General features: G+C 39.9%; 1 protein-coding gene across 2 annotated transcripts in view; it reads right to left on the bottom strand.

Moving 5' to 3' along the window:
• Positions 1–21,402, bottom strand: part of LOC139554946 (A-type voltage-gated potassium channel KCND3-like) — a 154,475-nt gene that overhangs the window by 20,937 nt on the left and 112,136 nt on the right. The gene's annotated exons all lie outside the window — the stretch shown is intronic.

The following is a 21,402-nucleotide window of genomic DNA, read 5'->3' as shown; positions in this document are numbered from 1 at the left end:
TACCGAGACGCTCTCTACTATTCGACTTGGGGGCTAAACCCATATCAACAGCGACTCTCTTTCATTCCCAGCTTTCCCATTCGTTTCTTGCTATGCAATTACGTGTTGCTCTCTCAGTTCCTTCGGCTGAGGCTAATTTTATTACACAGGTGGAGGAGGCAGTGACAAGCTTAGTAACAGGTGGGGAGAGGGAGCGAGATAGAGGTGCTATCTGGGCTGCTCAGACAGGGCACAACAGTCACGCCAGCACAGCTACTTTCTTGTCAGTTCAGGGGCAGGCAGGGTGAGCACAGGGGAACAAATCACTTTGTCAATGGGGACTTCAGGTACAAGCTCTCATGAAGTTGAGCCAAAACAGAGGTGTGTGTGTGTGTGTGTTTATTTATTTAACCTTTATTTAACTAGGCAATTCAGTTAAGAAAAATATCTTATTTACAATGACGGCCTACCGCGGCTAATCCGGACAACACTGAGACAATTGTGCGCCGCCCTATGGGACTCCCAATCACGGCCGGTTGTGATACAGCCTGGAATCGAACCAGGGTCTGTAGTGACACCTCTAGCACTGGGATGCACTGCTCGCCACTCGGGAGCAGTGGTCTAAGTGTGTGGTGGGGCGGGGAGGTTAAGGGGGGGTTAACGGGGTTGAGAGTGTTTTACTTGGCAGACCTACTCTGAATCAGTAAACAAACAAAAAAACGTAAATGTAAAATATAGTTGTGGAGTTTGGAGAATGTCAGACACACACAGCCCAGGTGATATTTCACTGCAAACCAATCATCAGAGGTAATATTCCTGTGACTTATTTTGTTTCCTGTGTCATTTGCCCTGATTGAGAAATCTGTAGTCAACTGTAAATGTATTCTGACAATCTATTTACGACCTTTTTACCGAACAACACCAACGTTTGTCATAATGTATTTTTTGTGTATTCCATGTATTCTCCTAAACAACAGAGCAATGCCTTCAAGCTCACTATGATCAATTAAAAGACAGAGAGAGAGAGAATAATATTAATGATAACTTTTCTGTAAAGCAACATCATTTTTTCCAGTTGTCACGTCTACATCTAATTAAAAGCCAAATATTCTCAGGCTTGACTTGGATACTCTCCAAGTATGTTAGTAGAGTACTCATGACAGACCAGAGTTTTCGTGACCGGGAAGATTTTAATTTACCGGCCATTTGAGAAAGTGGAATCTAAAGATGTAACAACTAGGATGGGTTGCTAATATGACTAGGATTGTGCCTTTGGCTTCTGGACAACGAAAGAAAGATGATATGAAAACAGAGAAACAAATAGGGAAGCAAATGGAAATACTTTCTCCAGAAAGCATGACTTAGCCACAGAGGAATCGAGGATCATTAGCTTCTTTTCAAAAATAACTGGATTGTTTCAAATCACAAGCTCGTAGGCCTATGCCTATTTGGGAAGCCTGCAATTTGGGCAGCGCGCTTGGCAATAGGCCTAGCTGATTATTGAATTGCTGTTGTCAGTGAAAAGGATCTAAAATATGTGTTAAGATAGTATCTTGAGTATAATTTAAAATGTTGAGACAAGAAGAAGGGGAGGGGTGTGTGGCGAAGATATAGGCAAGTCTCTCTCCACAATGGCTCAGCTGTCTCCTGCCAGTTTCATTGTGTGAATAGTTTTTTGTAGTTTTTGTGTTTTTTTTGTAATGATCTTTTTATTAAAATGTTATTTTCTATTAACAGGGGTAACATAGACAACCAGATAAAGTGCACCACACCAATAAAATGAATAAGGATAGAGTAAAACATTAAACAAAAAGGCAGTCAAAAATTGAGAGAAAAAAATACAAACATCACAATTACAACATGGGTGGGTCGAGCCCTGAATGCAGATTGGCTGACAGCCGTGGTATATCAGACCATATACAACGGGTATGACAAAATATGTATTTTTACTGCTCTAATTACGTTGGTCTTTGTAAGACGCAGAGTAGGTGAAGGAGGATCTCTGCATGAGTGGTTCCCACCGTGAAGCATGGAGGAGGATGTGTGATGGTGTGGGGGTGCTTTGCTGGTGACGTTGTCAGTGATTCATTTAGAATTCAAGGCACACTTAACCAGCATGGCTACCACAGCTTTCTGCAGCGATACGCCATCCCATCTGTGTGCGCTTAGTGGGACTTTCATTTGTTTTTCAACAGGACAATGACTCAACACACCTCCAGGCTGTGTAAGGGATATTTGACCAAGAAGGAGAGTGATGGAGTGCTGCATCAGATGACTTGGCCTCCACAATCAGACCTCAACCCAATTGTGATAGTTTGGGATGAGTTGGACTGCAGAGATAAGGAAAAGCAGCCAACAAGTGCTCAGCATATGTGGGAACTCTTTCAAGACTGTTGGAAAAGCATTCCAGGTGAAGCTGGTTGAGAGAATGCCAAGAGTGTGCAAAGCTGTCATCAAGGCAAAGGGAAGAATCAAACATGTTAATTCAATATATTTTGATTTGTTTAACACTTGTTTGGTTACTACATGATTCCATATGTGTTATTTCATGGTTTTGATGTCTTCACTATTATTCTACAATGTAGAAAATAGTAAAAATAAAGAAAAACCCTTGAATGAGTAGGTGTCCAAACTTTTGACTGGTACTGTATAGGCTAGGCTACATGTGACTGTATTGTGTGTGTGTTCGGGTACATGCATATGAGTGCAATAGCGATAATTTTTTGGAAAATGTAAAAGATCAGGTTATTCATTTATCCTCCACATGTCCATAGATCTATGCTAATTCCCCTTTATTCAATATAGGACATAATTAAACTTCTTAAAAACCCTTAGTGGGCTTCCTGTTAACAACATGGCAGAAAACAGGGTATATACTGTTTTTGGGGTCTGTCGTTTCATTTGGGGACTCGGCAGTGGGGGTTTCAAAATGGTATTCTTATGTGATGCACTACTCAGTCTGAATTAAGTTATTAATTAACATTACTGAAACATAAACAGTTCATTTAAAGCAGTCTCCTGGAATGTTCGGGGCATGTGGTCAAGAGGTAGAAAATTCGAACATTCTTAAAAATGGAAAGGGTTTCAATTGCTATACTACAGGAGACCCATTTATCTTCACCAGAACATGCTGAAGGGGGATTGGGTGTGCCAGGTGTATTTTTCTTATTTTAGTTCAAACAAAAGAGGTGCTGCCATCCTTGGAAATAAAATGTCCCATTTATTATTTGAGCACCAAGTTACAGACCCTGAAGGACTATTTATTTTGAATACAGGTAATATACTTGGTCAACATCTTACTATACTAAATGTATATGCCCCGAACACATACTCCACCAAAGAGACTTGGGTTTATTTCAGGAGATTTTATCTGTACTTTGGATTAACTGGATAAATCTTCAGCTGCTCCAGTCTCGAATCATAGAGCCTCAAATACTCTTAGAAACATTTGTGATTCATCTGGTTTAGTAGACATATGGAGAGAGCTAAATCCTCATGTCAGACACTATACTTTCTACTCTAGGCCCCATAATTCATTTTCTAGATTGGGCAATTTTTTATGCCCTCTACTTACATGCATGTTGTCCAGTCATGTGCTATTGGTTCTATAGTCATTTCTGACCATGCACACAGTGTATATAGATAATGAAATTGGCAAAACATTCCCAAAACAAAATACGTCTCTGCTTAACAATAAAGGACTCTGCTCTGTGATAAAAGATAAATGATCACATTACTGTCTCGACAATCAACTCTCTCCTGTCTCAGCTGCAATTGTCTAGGATGCTGCTAAAGCAACCATAAAGGGTTGTATAATTTCCCAAGTCTCTCTGATCAAGAAGTTTAGGATGGAAAATAGGGAAAGGTTGGAGGCTGAAGTAAAGCCTGTAGAACTTCTTCATAAACAACAACCAACCCAGGAGAACAGGAAGTCACTAGCTTATGCTGAGGCCAAACTCTATTTAGATCATACAAAGCATGTCAAAGAAACGAGTGTTTTTTACCAAGCAAAAATATTGTGAGTTCGGTAACCGTCGGTGCCGTCTGCTTGCACACCAACTTAAAAAATAACAGAACGAAAAATCGATTAAGTCTATAAGGATGGCAGATGGCTATACTTCTTATGATCCATTGCTTGTCAATAATATGTTTTGCGACTTCTAAAAATCTCTTTATACTTCACAATGTACAGGATCTAACAACAAAATTACAAAATATCTGAATAAGATCATCTTGCCCACTACAGTATATCAGATGAGCATAGAAATAGACTAAATGCTCCCTTTACTCCTGAAGAGGTTTGGGAAACTGTTAAGGCAATGCCTTCTGGCAAGAAACCCAGCCTTGATGGCTTCCTGGCAGAGTTCTACAAGATGTTCTGCCTGAGATTTGGCCTATCTTCATGCCTGCTCTAAATGATATGTTTGAAACAGACATCATACCAAAGTCCTGGAAAACTGCATCCATTAGCCTGTTTCTATAAAAGGGCAAAAACCCATTAAACTGCAGTTTGCTAGGATTCTATGTTAAAATAGTTGCTAAAACACTTGCTCGCAGGTTGGAGGTCCTACTCCAGACCTCATTAAACATGGCTTTGTCAAATCCAGATTTGGAAAGGACAATGTGAGACGTGCTTTAATATCATAAACCATCTTGGCAGAATGAAAGACCCTCATTGTCTCTCAATGCTGAAAAGAGTTGAGTGGAAATGATTGTTTCTGGTATTAGAAAAAGTCAATCGGGGTGACAGTTTTATTAATTTAGTAAAATTACTTCATTCTGACCCATCAGCGGCAGTTAACACAAATGGTAAATTATCAGAAAGATTTTCTATCGGTAGGGGCTATTGCCAAGGCTGTCCTTTATCTCCTGCTCTGTTCTTGTTAGTCATAGAACCACTGGCTGAGGCAATAAGGTCTAGGGGCATCTCTATGGGTGACGAAGATCATAGAATTTCATTCATTACTGATGATGTGCTTTTATACATGGGCTATACAGTACCAGTCAAAAGTTAGGACACACCTACTCATTCAAGGGTTTTTCTTTTTAGTATTTTCTACATTATAGATAATAGTGTAATAGAGAAGACATCAAAACTATGAAATAACACATATGGAAATACTTAGTAACCAAAAAAGTGTTCAACAAATGATAATAGATTTTAGAGTAGCCACCCTTTGCTTGATTTGTGTGTCCAAACTACTTTTGACTGGTACTGTATATATATACAGTGGGGAGAACAAGTATTTGATACACTGCCGATTTTGCAGGTTTTCCTACTTACAAAGCATGTAGAGGTCTGTCATTTTTATCATAGGTACACTTTAACTGTGAGAGACGGAATCTAAAACAAAAATCCAGAAAATCACATTGTATGATTTTTAAGTAATTAATTTGCATTTTATTGCATGACATAAGTATTTGATCACCTACCAACCAGTAAGAATTCCGGCTCTCACAGACCTGTTAGTTTTTCTTTAAGAAGCCCTCCTGTTCTCCACTCATTACCTGTATTAACTGCACCTGTTTGAACTCGTTACCTGTATAAAAGACACCTGTCCACACACTCAATCAAACAGACTCCAACCTCTCCACAATGGCCAAGACCAGAGAGCTGTGTAAGGACATCAGGGATAAATTGTAGACCTGTACAAGGCTGGGATGGGCTACAGAACAATAGCCAAGCAGCTTGGTGAGAAGGCAACAACTGTTGGCACAATTATTAGAAAATGGAAGAAGTTCAAGATGACGGTCAATCACCCTCGGTCTGGGGCTCCATGCAAGATCTCACCTCGTGGGGCATCAATGATCATGAGGAATGTGAGGGATCAGCCCAGAACTACACGGCAGGACCTGGTCAATGACCTGAAGAGAGCTGGGACCACAGTCTCAAAGAAAACCATTAGTAACACACTACGCCGTCATGGATTAAAATCCTGCAGCGCACGCAAGGTCCCCCTGCTCAAGCCAGCGCATGTCCAGGCCCGTCTGAAGTTTGCCAATGACCATCTGGATGATCCAGAGGAGGAATGGGAGAAGGTCATGTGGTCTGATGAGACAAAAATAGAGCTTTTTGCTCTAAACTCCACTCGCCGTGTTTGGAGGAATAGAAGGATGAGTACAACCCCAAGAACACCATCCCAACCGTGAAGCATGGAGGTGGAAACATCATTCTTTGGGGATGCTTTTCTGCAAAGGGGACAGGACGACTGCACCGTATTGAAGGGAGGATGGATGGGGCCATGTATCGCGAGATCTTGACCAACAACCTCCTTCCCTCAGTAAGAGCATTGAAGATGGGTCGTGGCTGGGTCTTCCAGCATGACAACGACCCGAAACACACAGCCAGGGCAACTAAGGAGTGGCTCCGTAAGAAGCATCTCAAGGTCCTGGAGTGGCCTAGCCAGTCTCCAGACCTGAACCCAATAGAAAATCTTTGGAGGGAGCCGAAAGTCCGTATTGCCCAGCGACAGCCCCGAAACCTGAAGGATCTGGAGAAGGTCTGTATGGAGGAGTGGGCCAAAATCCCTGCTGCAGTGTGTGCAAACCTGGTCAAGAACTACAGGAAACGTATGATCTCTGTAATTGCAAACTAAGGTTTCTGTACCAAATATTCAGTTCTGCTTTTCTGATGTATCAAATACTTATGTCATGCAATAAAATGCAAATTAATTAATTAAAAATCATACAATGTGATTTTCTGGATTTTTGTTTTAGATTCCTTCTCTCACAGTTGAAGTGTACCTATGATAAAAATTACAGACCTCTACATGCTTTGTAAGTAGGAAAACCTGCAAAATTGTCAGTGTATCAAATACTTGTTCTCCCCACTGTATATATATATATATATATATATATATATATATATACAGTGAGGGAAAAAAGTATTTGATCCCCTGCTGATTTTGTACGTTTGCCCACTGACAAAGAAATGATCAGTCTATAATTTTAATGGTAGGTTTATTTGAACAGTGAGAGACAGAATATCAACAAAAAAATCCAGAAAAACGCATGTCAAAAATGTTATGAATTGATTTGCATTTTAATGAGGGAAATAAGTATTTGACCCCTCTGCAAAACATGACTTAGTACTTGGTGGCAAAACCCTTGTTGGCAATCACAGAGGTCAGACGTTTCTTGTAGTTGGCCACCAGGTTTGCACACATCTCAGGAGGGATTTTGTCCCACTCCTCTTTGCAGATCTTCTTCAAGTCATTAAGGTTTCGAGGCTGACGTTTGGCAACTCGAACCTTCAGCTCCCTCCACAGATTTTCTATGGGATTAAGGTCTGGAGACTGGCTAGGCCACTCCAGGACCTTAATGTGCTTCTTCTTGAGCCACTCCTTTGTTGCCTTGGCCGTGTGTTTTGGGTCATTGTCATGCTGGAATACCCATCCACGACCCATTTTCAATACCCTGGCTGAGGGAAGGAGGTTTTCACCCAAGATTTGACGGTACATGGCCCCGTCCATCGTCCCTTTGATGCGGTGAAGTTGTCCTGTCCCTTTAGCAGAAAAACACCCCCAAAGCATAATGTTTCCACCTCCATGTTTGACGGTGGGGATGGTTTCTTGGGGTCATAGGCAGCATTCCTCCTCCTCCAAACACGGCAAGTTGGGTTGATGCCAAAGAACTCCATTTTGGTCTCATCTGACCACAACACGTTCACCCAGTTGTCCTCTGAATCATTCAGATGTTCATTGGCAAACTTCAGACGGGCATGTATATGTGCTTTCTTGAGCAGGGGGACCTTGCGGGCGCTGCAGGATTTCAGTCCTTCACGGCATAGTGTGTTACCAATTGTTTTCTTGATGACTATGGTCCCAGCTGCCTTGAGATCATTGACAAGATCCTCCTGTGTAGTTCTGGGCTGATTCCTCACCGTTCTCATGATCATTGCAACTCCACGAGGTGAGATCTTGCATGGAGCCCCAGGCTGAGGGAGATTGACAGTTCTTTTGTGTTTCTTCCATTTGCGAATAATCACAGAAACTGTTGTCACCTTCTCACCAAGCTGCTTGGCGATGGTCTTGTAGCCCATTCCAGCCTTGTGTAGGTCTACAATCTTGTCCCTGACATCCTTGGAGAGCTCTTTGGTCTTGGCCATGGTGGAGAGTTTGGAATCTGATTGATTGATTGCTTCTGTGGACAGGTATCTTTTATACAGGTAAGAAACTGAGATTAGGAGCACTCCCTTTAAGAGTGTGCTCCTAATCTCCGTTCGTTACCTGTATGAAAGACACCTGGGAGCCAGAAATCTTTTTTGATTGAGAAGGGGTAAAATACTTATTTCCCTCATTAAAATGCAAATCAATTTATAACATTTTTGACATGCATTTTTCTGGATATTTTTGTTGTTATTCTGTCTCTCACTGTTCAAATAAACCTACCATTAAAATTATAGACTGATAATTTCTTTGTCAGTGGGCAAACGTACAAAATCAGCAGGGGATCAAATACTTTTTTCCCTCACTGTATATATATACAACTTGTAAATATATATACAAGTATATATATTTACAAGTTGCGGGCCTAAAGTAAATTAATATATCCTAGTAATATACGCCACTTTGTCTACCTTGAGGCCCAACTAAAGGAGCAAATTAAGGAACGTCATTGGATTTTGGCTTATTCATTCAACCTCAGTTCTGTAAATGAAAAGCCTAGTTACATTACACCATTACGCTTATTAACGATTACTTTGCATACCTACCATGGCATGGTGGACGGTTCCATCCCGAGGTAGTCAGCCATCTATATGCGGTGCATGGACTACCCAAATAGGGCAAATAAAAGTTAATCACGTTCACGGCCATAAGCTGTCGATGACTGGGGGCCTGTCAAACATCTCTCCACCGAGGATGTCTTGCAGGAAAGAGGCCATGAACTCGGTAGGATTGCACCCTTCTGGGATTCCGATAAACGTTTTTCCTGTTTAGCTAGACTAACCTTTAGCTTCACGTTCTCGGGGGTAAGCTCATAGTTTTTGGTATCCAATTCGGTAAGCCGCTTATTGATGACGGTCAACGATGTTTCCATATCCTTTATTTTTGGGGTTTGTGTCGTGACAGTTGTTTGTAGTGTCCCCATAGTTGACTGGACTTCTGTCATAATTTCAGCTTGTAGACTTGACACAGAGGTACGAAGTTTGGTCATGAAAATCAGCTAGCATCTCCATAACTTTAGCATCCGCCATCTTGTTGCGAGTCTTCGTCGTGTCTTCTTGTTTACCGTTCAGTGTTGTTTTCTCGGTTACAGACATTTCCAAGAATGCCACCCAAACATTGCTAGAGCCAGTAGGTGTGCAAAGTGTGTTCTCTGCACACCCACAGGAAAGGAAGACCCAGAGGATAAGTTCATTAGAGTTAACTGCACCTCATACTGCATCCCAAAAGTATCAACCCTTAGTGGAGAGGCCTCGGAACACGTCTTTACGTAGCAATGTTGAAACCGTGCCCGTTTTTCTTTTTTAATCAATTCCTCATTAAATATGTCACCAGTTGTAAATGTACCGTTAATCCCTGTCATTTGGTTACATTCATTTCTGTTAATGTGTGTATTAATTACAGTCCGTTCTCATTCTTGGAGTGGAAACATTGTTTGCAGAGTTCAACACCTGCTACACTTGTGAAAAACAAGTTTTGGTTTATTTCATAACCATCATTTATGAGATTTGTAAATTTTTTCATTGTCTTTTGTTTGGAGTGCTCCATGTGAGCAATGACCATGTTTCTGGTTTCTCTTTCCTGATAATGTTGAGGGAGCGTGCATGTCTGAGCAAGCACAGAAGTACCTGGCCTGCTGCACGGAAATGTAGGAAAGCGTTGTTGTTTTTTTACATCCATTGCGAATTATAATAGAGTACATTATACAGCAACATGTAAAGTCTTGGTCCCATGTTTCATTAGCTGAAATAAAAGATCCCAGAAATATTCCATATGCACAAAAAGCTTATTTCTCTTAATTTATGTGCACAAATTTGTTTACATCCCTGTTAGTGAGCATATCTCCTTCGCCAAAATAATCCATCCACCTGACAGGTTTGGCATATTAGGAAGCTGATTAAACAGCATGATCATTACACAGGTGCACCTTGTGCTGGGAACAATAAAGGGCTACTCTAAAATGTGCAGTTTTGTCACACAACCCAATGCCACAGATGTCTCAAGTTTTGATGGAGCATGCAATTGGCATGTCCACCAGAGCTGTTGCCAGATAATTTTATGTTCATTTCTCTACCATAAGCTGCCTCCAACATCATTTTAGAGAATTTGGCAGTACGTACAACCGGCCTCACAACGGCAGACTACGTGTAACCACGCTAGCCCAGGACCTCCACATCCGGGCTTCTTCACCTGCGGGATCGTCTGAGGAGTATTTCTGTCTGTAATAAAGCCCTTTTGTGGGGAAAAACTCATTCTCATTTGATTGGCACCCATGACTGCGCCCCTGCCCAGTCATGTGAAATCCATAGATTAGGGCCTAATGAACTGTAGCTCAGTAAAATGTGTCCATATGGTAGAGGCTGGTGATCTCGCAGTAGTTGACTTTTAACTTTTCCATTTCATAATTTTAATTCTGATTATTCTGATTAACCACGTGTCAATGATTTTGAGAGACAAAAACATTATTATTGAAATGAAACTGTTCCACAAAAATATGCATATGAAAATCATAACTCTGACGAAGATCAGTAGATATGGTAGGATAAATTGTTTGCTTCCCCTCACGCGTAGTCTATGAAGTCTTTGTAAAAGAATTGCTTCCCCATTGGTCGGATTTGGCCTAGGCTACTTTGAAGCAAGGTAGTACATGCCTCATAATATGAAATAAAGCATCCAGGTTTCAAACAATTAAGTATGTTTTCAAAATGCATAGAGCTTCCAGCTCACATTGTAAAGTGGTGGGTAACACGCTGATAGCCTGTTGCCTGCACGTGATGGTGAATGGGAGGCGCGCTTTAGTACCAGTTGAGAAATAATACAAATAGTAGCTCTTTTTAATAGCGCACCAAAATGGTTTTTAACACATGATTGCATTTACAATTGTTGCACAATGAATGGGCTTATAAAAGCATGTTTTACTCAAGCAGCAACCAGCTGAGGAGCAGCAGGAGAAATCCCTCTCAAAAAAACCTCTGCACTGTATGCTGTGCGCGAGCTTGAGATAGTTGTGTTGGATAAATATAATACATGATGACTAACAAAAATACACATAGCCAATTTAATTCCACTAAATTATGCCAATTAACCTATAGACCGATATGCATGATGGTCAGATGTATTTACATCGGCTTGTATTTCCATCAATGACTGAAATGCATTATTTTGCAATGGGATTTTTTTTCTCCGGTCATTTTGACAGTCAACAATTTAATTTATTGGGTTTTCTTTTTTTAATCGGCCAAAAGCCGGTAATTGCTGGCTAAAGGAAACCCTGTGACAGAAGCGTCCTCTGACTGCTCTGATTCTGGCCATTAACTTTCCTCTCCACTGCGTTCTGCGCAGATTGGACCCCTGACAGGTAACACATGGGCTGTCGCCTCTGCTGGCTCTCAGGGGACTCTCAGGGCCTGCAGGAAGACGCACACCACTGACATGGGCACTGGCATCAAACTTTTCCTGATGTGCATTGTCTCACACAAACTCCCTCTCCATTTCCAAGCGTCTTCTGCAAACTCCCTCTCTCTGTCTGCCACCCTCACTGAATGCCCACGACTTCTTCTCTGAGGGAAATGGGATTGTGTAATAACCAAGGTTACTCCTAAAAAAGCAAATTGAGCCATAAAATGTTTCTTCTACTTCCCGCTGTCTTATGCTCTTTTTCAGAGTCAATCACCCCTGGCAAAGATTTCCTTTACATGGAGAGGGGGGCTTACAACATAATAAAAGGACGGCAACTCTGGAGAAAAACAGCCCAAAATGATCCCAGCTGTCAGAATGGAGTGTCAGAGCTGCAACGTCTCTGAAGCATTGAGACGGGTGTGTTGAGTTGTGTCCTGGCTGCCAAGTGGTGGATCTCTCAGTCCATGCCGTCTGTCTGTCTCTCTATTACTGATGACACCCCATCAGCTCCGTCTCTGCAGAACAGCTCTACAGCCAGATAGAAATGTGAAAAATAACGCCTCACAAATTGTTGTTTTCTCTTTACCTCTCTCTAGGTTTGGTAAAAGAGAAACAGGCATTTAGAAAATCCCTGACGGTTATGATCCGGTCAATTTAATGACCTTACTTATAGAATTACGAACCAACCATTTAGAGAACAGCAAAAATGTGATTGGAGGTGGAGGCATGGAAAGTTGATGTCCCCTCTGTAACATCAAAGCTGTAAAATAACTAACATTATGAAAAACCACATTCACCTGGAAAACATCCTTTGTTCGAGTTCAAGGAAAACAATACAATGTGTTACTGTGAAACAGTAAAGCCAGTACTGTGAAGCCATTTGGCTAATCTACAGAGTGTGATTTTCAGACACAAATACATGAATTAGTATCCACTCCACACAACCATAGAGGAAGACAGAGGAAATTAGGAGAGGAGAGATAAACAAAGCTGCACTGAGACACACACACACACACACACACACACACACACACACACACACACACACACACACACACACACACACACACACACACACACACACACACACACACACACACACACACACACACACACACACACACACACACACACACACACACACACACACACACAGAGAGGTGAGCTCCTAAAACACAGTGTGGATGTCACTGCAATGGAACCTCATTATAACTAGGTGATTATAATTAATCAGGAAGTTAGTGGCTCGTTTTATGTTGGAAAGAAAGCAAATTAAACATTTGAACATGCATACTGCAAGCTAATCCAACTCATACAGGTCAATAAAGTGAACATGTGACAGAGCAAATGGTCTATGGTTATGATTTTGACAATTACTTACAGCAGACATTTTTGAGTGAAAAAAAGAATAGGCTAACAAGCAAACATATATTTGTCAGAGAAACAAACAGTGTGGTTACAAGAGGCAGAAGAGAAAGCTGAAGATACTCAACTACTGCATGCTGTCATTCCTTTGGCAATTTCGTTTCTTCAGGCATTATATCGGTATTGTGGGATGCTCCATATTGGCATTATCTATTTTCCGTTTTACAATGGAATGAGAGGAGGACGAGGAGGAGAAAATCACTTGTGAAGAAATGTATTCAGTCTGTGTCCGTGTTTTATCCCTTCAATTTCTTCTTTACTGTGGTCTTCATTAAAGAAATGTCTCCAATTGTTCCAGCACATTCCAGCACAGGGATGCTGACCCATGTTGACTCCAATGCTTCCCACAGTTGTGTCAAGTTGGCTGGATGTCTTTTGGGTGGTGGACCATTCTTGATACACACGGGAAAAACCCAGCAGCGTTGCGATTCTTGACACACTCAAACCGGTGCGCCTGGCACATACTACTATAACCCATTCAAAGGCACTTAAATATTTTGTCTTGCCCATTCACCCTCTGAATGGAACACACACACAATCCATGTCTCAAGGCTTAAAAATCTACACTGATTGAAGTGGATTTAACAAGTGACATCAATAAGCGATCATAGCTTTCAACTGGATTCACCTGGTCAGTCTATGTCATGTTCCTAATGTTTTGTACACTAAGTGTGTATACAGTACATTCGGAAAGTATTCAGACCCCTTACCTTTTTCCACATTTTGTTATGTTACAGCCTTATTCTAAAATTGATTATATAATTTTTCCCCCCTAAATCAATCTAAACACAATACCCCATTTACAAATGTATTACAAATAAAACAACAGAAATACCTTATTACATTAGTATTCAGACCCTTTGATATGAGACTCGAAATTGAGCTCAGGCACATTATGTTACCATTGATCATCCTTGAGATGTTTCAACAACTTGATTGGAGTCTCCCTGTGGTAAATTAAATTGATTGGACATGATTTGGAAAGGCACACCCCTGTCTATATAAGGTCCCACAGTTGACAGTGCATGTCAGAGCATGAGGTCGAAGGAATTGTTCGTAGAGCTCCGAGACAGGATTGTGTCAAGGCACAGATCTGGGGAAGGGTACCAAAAAAATTCTGCAGCGTTGAAGGTCCCCAAGAACACAGTGGCCTCCATCATTCTTTAATGGAAAAAGTTTGGAACCACCAAGAATCTTCCGGAAGTGGCAAGATGGCGAACTGAACACAGCTATGTAGACCACCTCAAGATAAAAACATAATATTTAATATCGGTAAGTTAGACTAAATATTAGCACTGCACAATCTGGTGGGTAATAACCTTCAATCTGGATAACAACCCAAAACAAATCATAAGACTAGAGACATTTATCTACAAATATTATGAAAACAATCAACACCCAAACATGATGGAGAGTAAGACAGGGGAACCTATTTCAAGACGAAAACATGACTCTTCTACAGACACAGACGATTTAATATTTTCACCAGCGGGAATGGTAAAGGTCGAAACCCATCTGGTAAAATCAATAAATGACAAAATGGGTATACTTGAACTAGTCAGTAAGGATATAAAAGAGTTGAAGACGAGCCTCGAGATGAGTGACGAAAAAGCTGCGACATTGGAGAAAGACACAAACAAGCTAAAAGGGACGGTCAATAAGATTGAAACCGAAGTGAATGAACTTAAAAAGGAGAACATCGTTCTGAGAGAAGCCTTACTTGACATACAGGCTAGATCCATGAGAGAGAATCTGGTACTTACAGGTATCCAAGGGAAAGAAGGAGAAGTACTGAATCTGTAGGTAGAGAGTTCCTCCTTACAGCGCTTCAGATTCCACGCCAAGCTATCGACAAAATGACAAAATCCAACTTGAACGTGTACACCGCTTCGGACAGAGAGGGCAGAGGTATGAACGCCCAATCGTTGCCAAATTTGCTTTCCTTAAAGATAAAATAATGGTTAAAAGCCTGTGTAAAAGACTTGCTGGCATGAAAATTGGCATGAATGACCAGTTAACAAAGGAAATTGCAGAACGGCGTAAAGTTCTGTATCCAATTTTCAAGGAGAATAGATTGTAAGGGAAATGCGTAGCTCTCGTCGTCGACAAACTATATATTGAAAACCAGTTGTTCTGAGACACAAAGACTACTCCATGGCTATTTTAAAAATGACAAAGTTCTCATAGAGGAGGCAAATAAGGAAACACATAATTCTAGCCCGGTTATGGATTGTAATAATGCAAAAAATATAGCTTTTCTATCTATCTTCAAATATAATTAATTGGAACACAAAAGCACTAATTCAACATGGTGAAGATAAAAACTCAGTAAACAGAAGGCACAGTATGTGTGGATGGTATGGTGTGTGTTTTTTGGTGTTTGGGAAAGTGTGGCGTTGAGTGAGAAAGGAATTGGTTGCATGTCCCTGAACCAATGTATTTCTGTGAGCAGGTGTTGTGAGAGAGCGTTCAATGTTGTTCAGATGAGGGATATACATTTTATAATAAATTATACATCTAATTTATTTATTGTTCTATCATAGTGGAACAGCGTTTTAAAATAAATTATACATATCTTTTATTTATAGTTCTATCATGGTAAACTACATTTTTTAAACTACAACCCTATACCCTAGACACCCACCTGAATGACCCAGATACTAAGGAGAAGTCCCTAACTGTTTTATGGGCCTGCTGTAAGAGCCCTGTACATCAGTACAAATATGAATAGCTAATTATGGAAAATAAGATAAACAGGATTTTTGAAATATATATATATATATATTTGAATGGCTATATATATATATATATATATATATATATATATTTGAATGGCTATATATAATCCATTTGGCGGTTGATCTGCTTCTGTTCTGTGGGTGGCACTGTGTGCTCTTTTCCAAGGATGGGATCCGGGGGGTCGGGGGTGGTCTGCCGGGCATTGGGATGACAACCCAACTCGGGATGAGGAGGGCTTTTAGCGGGTGGAATAGTGGGGACCAATTGGAGGTTTACTTAGTAGCAATGCAAATATCACGGTACAGCTATATAGACTCAATCATCATGCTACTTTTTAATGGTATGTTTACAAACCTATATTTTGATAAATAGAATTGAAGCTTGTGTCTCATTATGGTAAGTGGTGAATAAGTATAGCCAGTTATAATTGTAATGGCCTAGCAGATAATAAGAAAAGACAATCAGTATTTACCTGGCTAAACGAGAAGGAATAAAATATCTATTGTTAGCAGGAAACTCATTCAACAATTTTAGATGAAGTTTTGTGGAAAAAGGACTGGGGGACGAAATATATTTTTCCCGTGGGCAAAGGAATTCAAAAGGGGTGGTGATATTAATTAACAGTAATTTTGATCCAAATGTGCAAATTGTCCAAACAGATCATCAAGGTAGATGGATTATTTTAAATATGTTATTGGACAATTAACAGATATGGCTTATTAAACTATAGGCTCCAAATAATGATGATCCAAGCTTCTTTGAAAATATATATAAGATTTGATCAACTCTACAAGCAACACTAGACTCTATTATTATGGTGGGGGATTTTAATACGGTTTTAAATACCTCTATGGACCGGAAAGGAAATCACACTACAAACTATCACCCTCAGGCACTTAAGGAAATCATGAATGTCATGGATATATTGGAATTAGTGGATATGTGGAGGGTAAAATACTCTGACCTAGTGAGATATACATGGCGGAGGCTTAATCAAGCTAGTCGTCTTGATTACTTTCTTATGTCATTCTCTCTGGCACCAAACGTTTAAAAAGTGTTGATAGGGGACAGAATGCGGTCGGATCATCATATAATTGGCATATATATTACTCTTACAGAATTTCCACGTGGGCGAGGATATTGGAAATGTAATCAAAGCCTACTGGATGATAACTAGTTTATAACTACGATAGAATAATTTATAACTGACTTTTACGACATAACATAGGTACAGCAGATCCATTTTGGATGGGACAATTTTAAATGTGCCTTTAGAGGCCATGCCTTTCAGTACTCATCTATAAAACAAAAGCAATTTAGATCAAAAGAGTCGATAATAACAAAGGAAATTGAAGGACTAACAGTACAGTTAAATAGCAATAAAACGGTACCATAGAGGCACAGAATAAGTTAGAGGAAAAACAAAAAGAAATGGAGGAACTTATTCAAGAAAGATCCAGTGTAATATATTATAAAAATAATGCGAACTGGATGGAATATGGGGAAAAATGCACCAAATTATTTTTCAATCTTCAACATATGCTACCCAATTTTTTTAACTGAAACTTGTTACAAATGATGAGTCACGCATGATTCACCAAATTATATTTTGAAAGAGGAAGTGAAGTACTTTAAGAATATGTTTTTATTTTCAGTCTCCTCCATATCCACTAACCGAAGCTAATTGTATGGATTTTTTTCATATTAATAATGTAAAGTTAACATCTGTACTGAAAGAATCATGTGAAGGCCAAATTACAGAGGAGGAACTTCTTGGTGCAATTAAAGCCTTTATGGCTGGGACAACTCCAGGGCTGGATGGCATACCAGTGGAAGTATACAAAACTTTTTTTGATATACTCAGAGGACCATTATTAACATGTTTTAACCATTCCTATATAAATGGTAGATTATAGGACACGCAACAAGAAGGTCTGATTTCATTATTACTGAAACAGGATCCAAGTGGTATATATAAAGATCCAGGCCTCTTACACTTCAGTGTTGTGATGCAAAAATTCTAGCTAAATGCTTGTAGCATAGAATTAAAAAGGTATTGTCAGATATTATTCATCCTAATCAGACAGTTTTTTTTTACATGGACGATACATTGGAGATAATATAAGACAAAAACTGGAAACAATAGAACACTATGAAATATCAGGGACACCAGGCCTGGTTTTCATAGCTGATTTTGAAAAGGCTTTTGATAAAGTACAACTGGAGTTTATATATAAATGCCTAGAATATTTCAATTTTGGAGAATCTCTTATAAAATTGGTTAAAGTTATGTATATTAACCCTGGGTGTAAAATGGTAAATAATGGCTACATCTCAGAAAGTTTAAACTGTCAAGAGGAGTAAAACAAGGTTGTCATCTATCGGCATATCTATTTATTATCGCCATCGAAATGTTAGCTGTTAAAATTTGATCCAACAATAATATGAAGGGATTAGAAATCCGTGGATTTAAACAAAGGTGTCATTGTACGCTGATGATTCATGTTTTCTTTTAAAACCACAATTAGAATCCCTCCACAGCCTCATAGAGGATCTAGATACTTTTGCTAACCTCTCTGGATTAAAACCAAATTATTGGTAACAATTAAACATAGTTAGTTGATTAGATAGATGACGGTCATCAGATTAATGAAAGTAAAGCCACGACACTACCTAAGTTATCCCTCACCCATCATAGGCCTGCCATTCCCATCCAATCAGAGCACTTGGAAATGCGCTTCTGGACACTGCACCCACTCAGGTCAGAGTGTTATCGTCGTCCGAAAGGCTTCTAGAGTCACCCCAGACAGTTCTTGGAGCTTGCTTGACCCTGACCCTGTGGCGACAGGGCAGATCTGATGTCTTAGCCTGGCAGATTCTCAAAAACGTCTGGAGAGAGAGGGTGCCATAAAATCTTGACCCTTTGTCAATCAAAGGGAATTTTTCAGTTTATGTTGATGCTGTGTTTATAGCCCTTTATAGACATGTTGTAAGTGTAATGCCATTAGCCATTTATTAATGTACATATATGTATATTGTATAGTTATAACCCTTAACTAATACTTTTTACATGTGTGCATATCCTTGTCTTATAGAACCAATCCCAACAAGATTCCAAGTCATTCGGATGACCAAGATCATATAAACATCTTCAAATGGAAACAGCTGTATCTGTGTGTGTGTGTGTGTGTGTGTGTGTGTGTGTGTGTGTGTGTGTGTGTGTGTGTGTGTGTGTGTGTGTGTGTGTGTGTGTGTGTGTGTGTGTGTGTGTGTGTGTGTGTGTGTGTGTGTGTGTGTGGTGACTCAAGAGTACCGTGATGGGCCTCAACATCATGTTGTAACTGGACAGCACTTTAGAGAACAGAACCAAACCAATCAGTTATAAGTGTATAGCAGGTGAGGGCATTCACAGCCGACTGCTCAGACGGGTGAGGTCATACCAGCCAACCGTTTTTATGTGGTCCTTCTAGCCGGATTTAGTGACCAACAGTTTTTTACATGGTCAGTAATTTCTCTGGAATCAGCGACCAATAGTTTTTACAATAAGCTTGTTTTACTCCAATGTTTATAAACAAAGTAAACAAACACCATATAGCCTCAAAACATGGTTGAAACTATAATTTAAATATCACGGGTGGTCAGTCCATATCGCTGTTTATGAATTTGAGAATGGTTACATTTCTCCAGCCCCATCCCCACATTTTTTACCAAAACAGGGGTGCGAAAGGGGCGGGGAGAACGCTTTGTTTTGTTTCAACAAAATAGTCCAAATTGGTGAAGTGAAATGAAAAAAATTACTTATTTAAAAAAATATATAAAAAATAAAAAACGGAAAAGTGGTGCGTGCATATGTATTCACCCCCTTTGCTATGAAGCGCCAAAATAAGATATGGTGCAACCAATTACCTTCAGAAGTCCCATAATTAGTTAAATAAAGTCCACCTGAAACTGGTCAGAATTCAAGGAATGATGGATGGCGCTAAATACAGGGAAATTCTTGAGGGAAACCTGTTTCGGTCTTCCAGAGATTTGAGACTGGGACTGAGGTTCACCTTCCAGCAGGACAATGACCCTAAGAATACTGCTAAAGCAACAATCGAGTGGTTTAAGGGGAAACATTTACATGTCTTGGAATGGCCTAGTCAAAGCCCAGACCCCAATCCAATTAAGAATCTGTGGTATGACTTAAAGATTGCTGTCCACCAGCAGAACCCATCCAACTTGAAGGAGCTGGAGCAGTTTTGTCTTGAAGAATGGGCAAATCTCCCAGTGGCTACATGTGCCAAGCTTATAGAGACATACCCCAAGAGACTTGCAGCTGTAATTGCTGCAAAAGGTGGATCTACAACGTTTTGACCTTGGGGGGTTGAAAAGTTATGCATGCTCAAGTTTTCATTTTTTTTGTCATATTTTTTGTTTGTTTCACAATAAAAAATATTTTGCATCTTCAAAGTGGTAGGCATGTTGTGTAAATCAAATGATACAAACCTCCCCAAAAGTCTATTTTAATTCCAGGTTGTAAGGCAACAAATTAGGAAAAATGCCAAGGGGGGTGAATACTTTCCCAAACCACTGTAATCTTACTGATAAAGAGGATTACATTTGGAATGATAAAAACAACAAATCTCCTTAACCGTTGTTAAACTGCATAAACCTGACATCAGACATGTCACCAAGGTGACTGCTAATCTGCTAATGTGTTGTCAGGTTCCTCAACAGCCATACACCAGTGGTGGCATTGCAGGATAATAGTTGGTTTGTCTGCATGTTATTAACATAATTTGGATTATATCAGTTGCCTGAAAATAATCCTCATCTCCTCAAACAAATGGTAATTTTATAATTTAAGGATTGGAAATGTGAAAGGATTGAAATAATAATAACAATAATACTTTTGACAAAGCAAAGACATTCCAAATGATTATTGTCTGATCTTGACCTTTGGGACAGTGACCTCTGAAATAAGTAGATTAGACTATAACAGGTCAAACAACTCCCCCAAAGCGTTTTTCTTATTGGTTCCTATTTCACTCTTCAAGGTACATTTGTAACTCACCTCTGTGGCCTAATCATTGTACTGCCAACACAGAAACCAATCTAGTCCACTAAACGACTGTCACCAAAGTGAACAAGCAATAAGTGAAAAACTACCCAAGGGGAATTACAGGTTAATCTTCTCTGCCTCACCATACAATATCTCCTTTCAATTCAGCAGAGGAGGAGGGGATGATAAAAGGAAAACTGAGGAAAAACTCACTCTGTGGGGGAAAAGCTGGAGAGACTGGAGGTCTGTGTATTGTAACCAACCCGGTATAAAACACAGGTACCCCATTTATATATCCAAGTTGTCATTTGAATCATTTAGCAGATGATCTTATCCAGAGCGACTTACAGGAGTAATTAGGGTTAAGTGCCTTGCTCAAGGGCACACAGACAGATTTTTCACCTATTTGGTTTAGGGATTTGAACCAGCGACCTTTCGGTTACTGGCCCAATGCTCTTAACCGCGAGACTACCTGCCACCCATTACTCATGTATTTATTCCTTGTGTTATTATTTTTTGTATTATTTAAAAATGTCTCTCTCTGCATTGTTGGGAAGGTCCCGTAAGTAAGCATTTCACTGTTAGTCTAGACCTGCTGTTTATGAAGCATGTGACAAATAACATTTGATTTGATTGTAACCAACCAGGTAT

The sequence above is a fragment of the Salvelinus alpinus genome, chromosome 2 (genome assembly GCF_045679555.1).
Source record: "Salvelinus alpinus chromosome 2, SLU_Salpinus.1, whole genome shotgun sequence".
Taxonomy (NCBI): Eukaryota; Metazoa; Chordata; class Actinopteri; order Salmoniformes; family Salmonidae; genus Salvelinus; species Salvelinus alpinus.
This window is presented reverse-complemented; position numbering and strand designations above follow the sequence as displayed.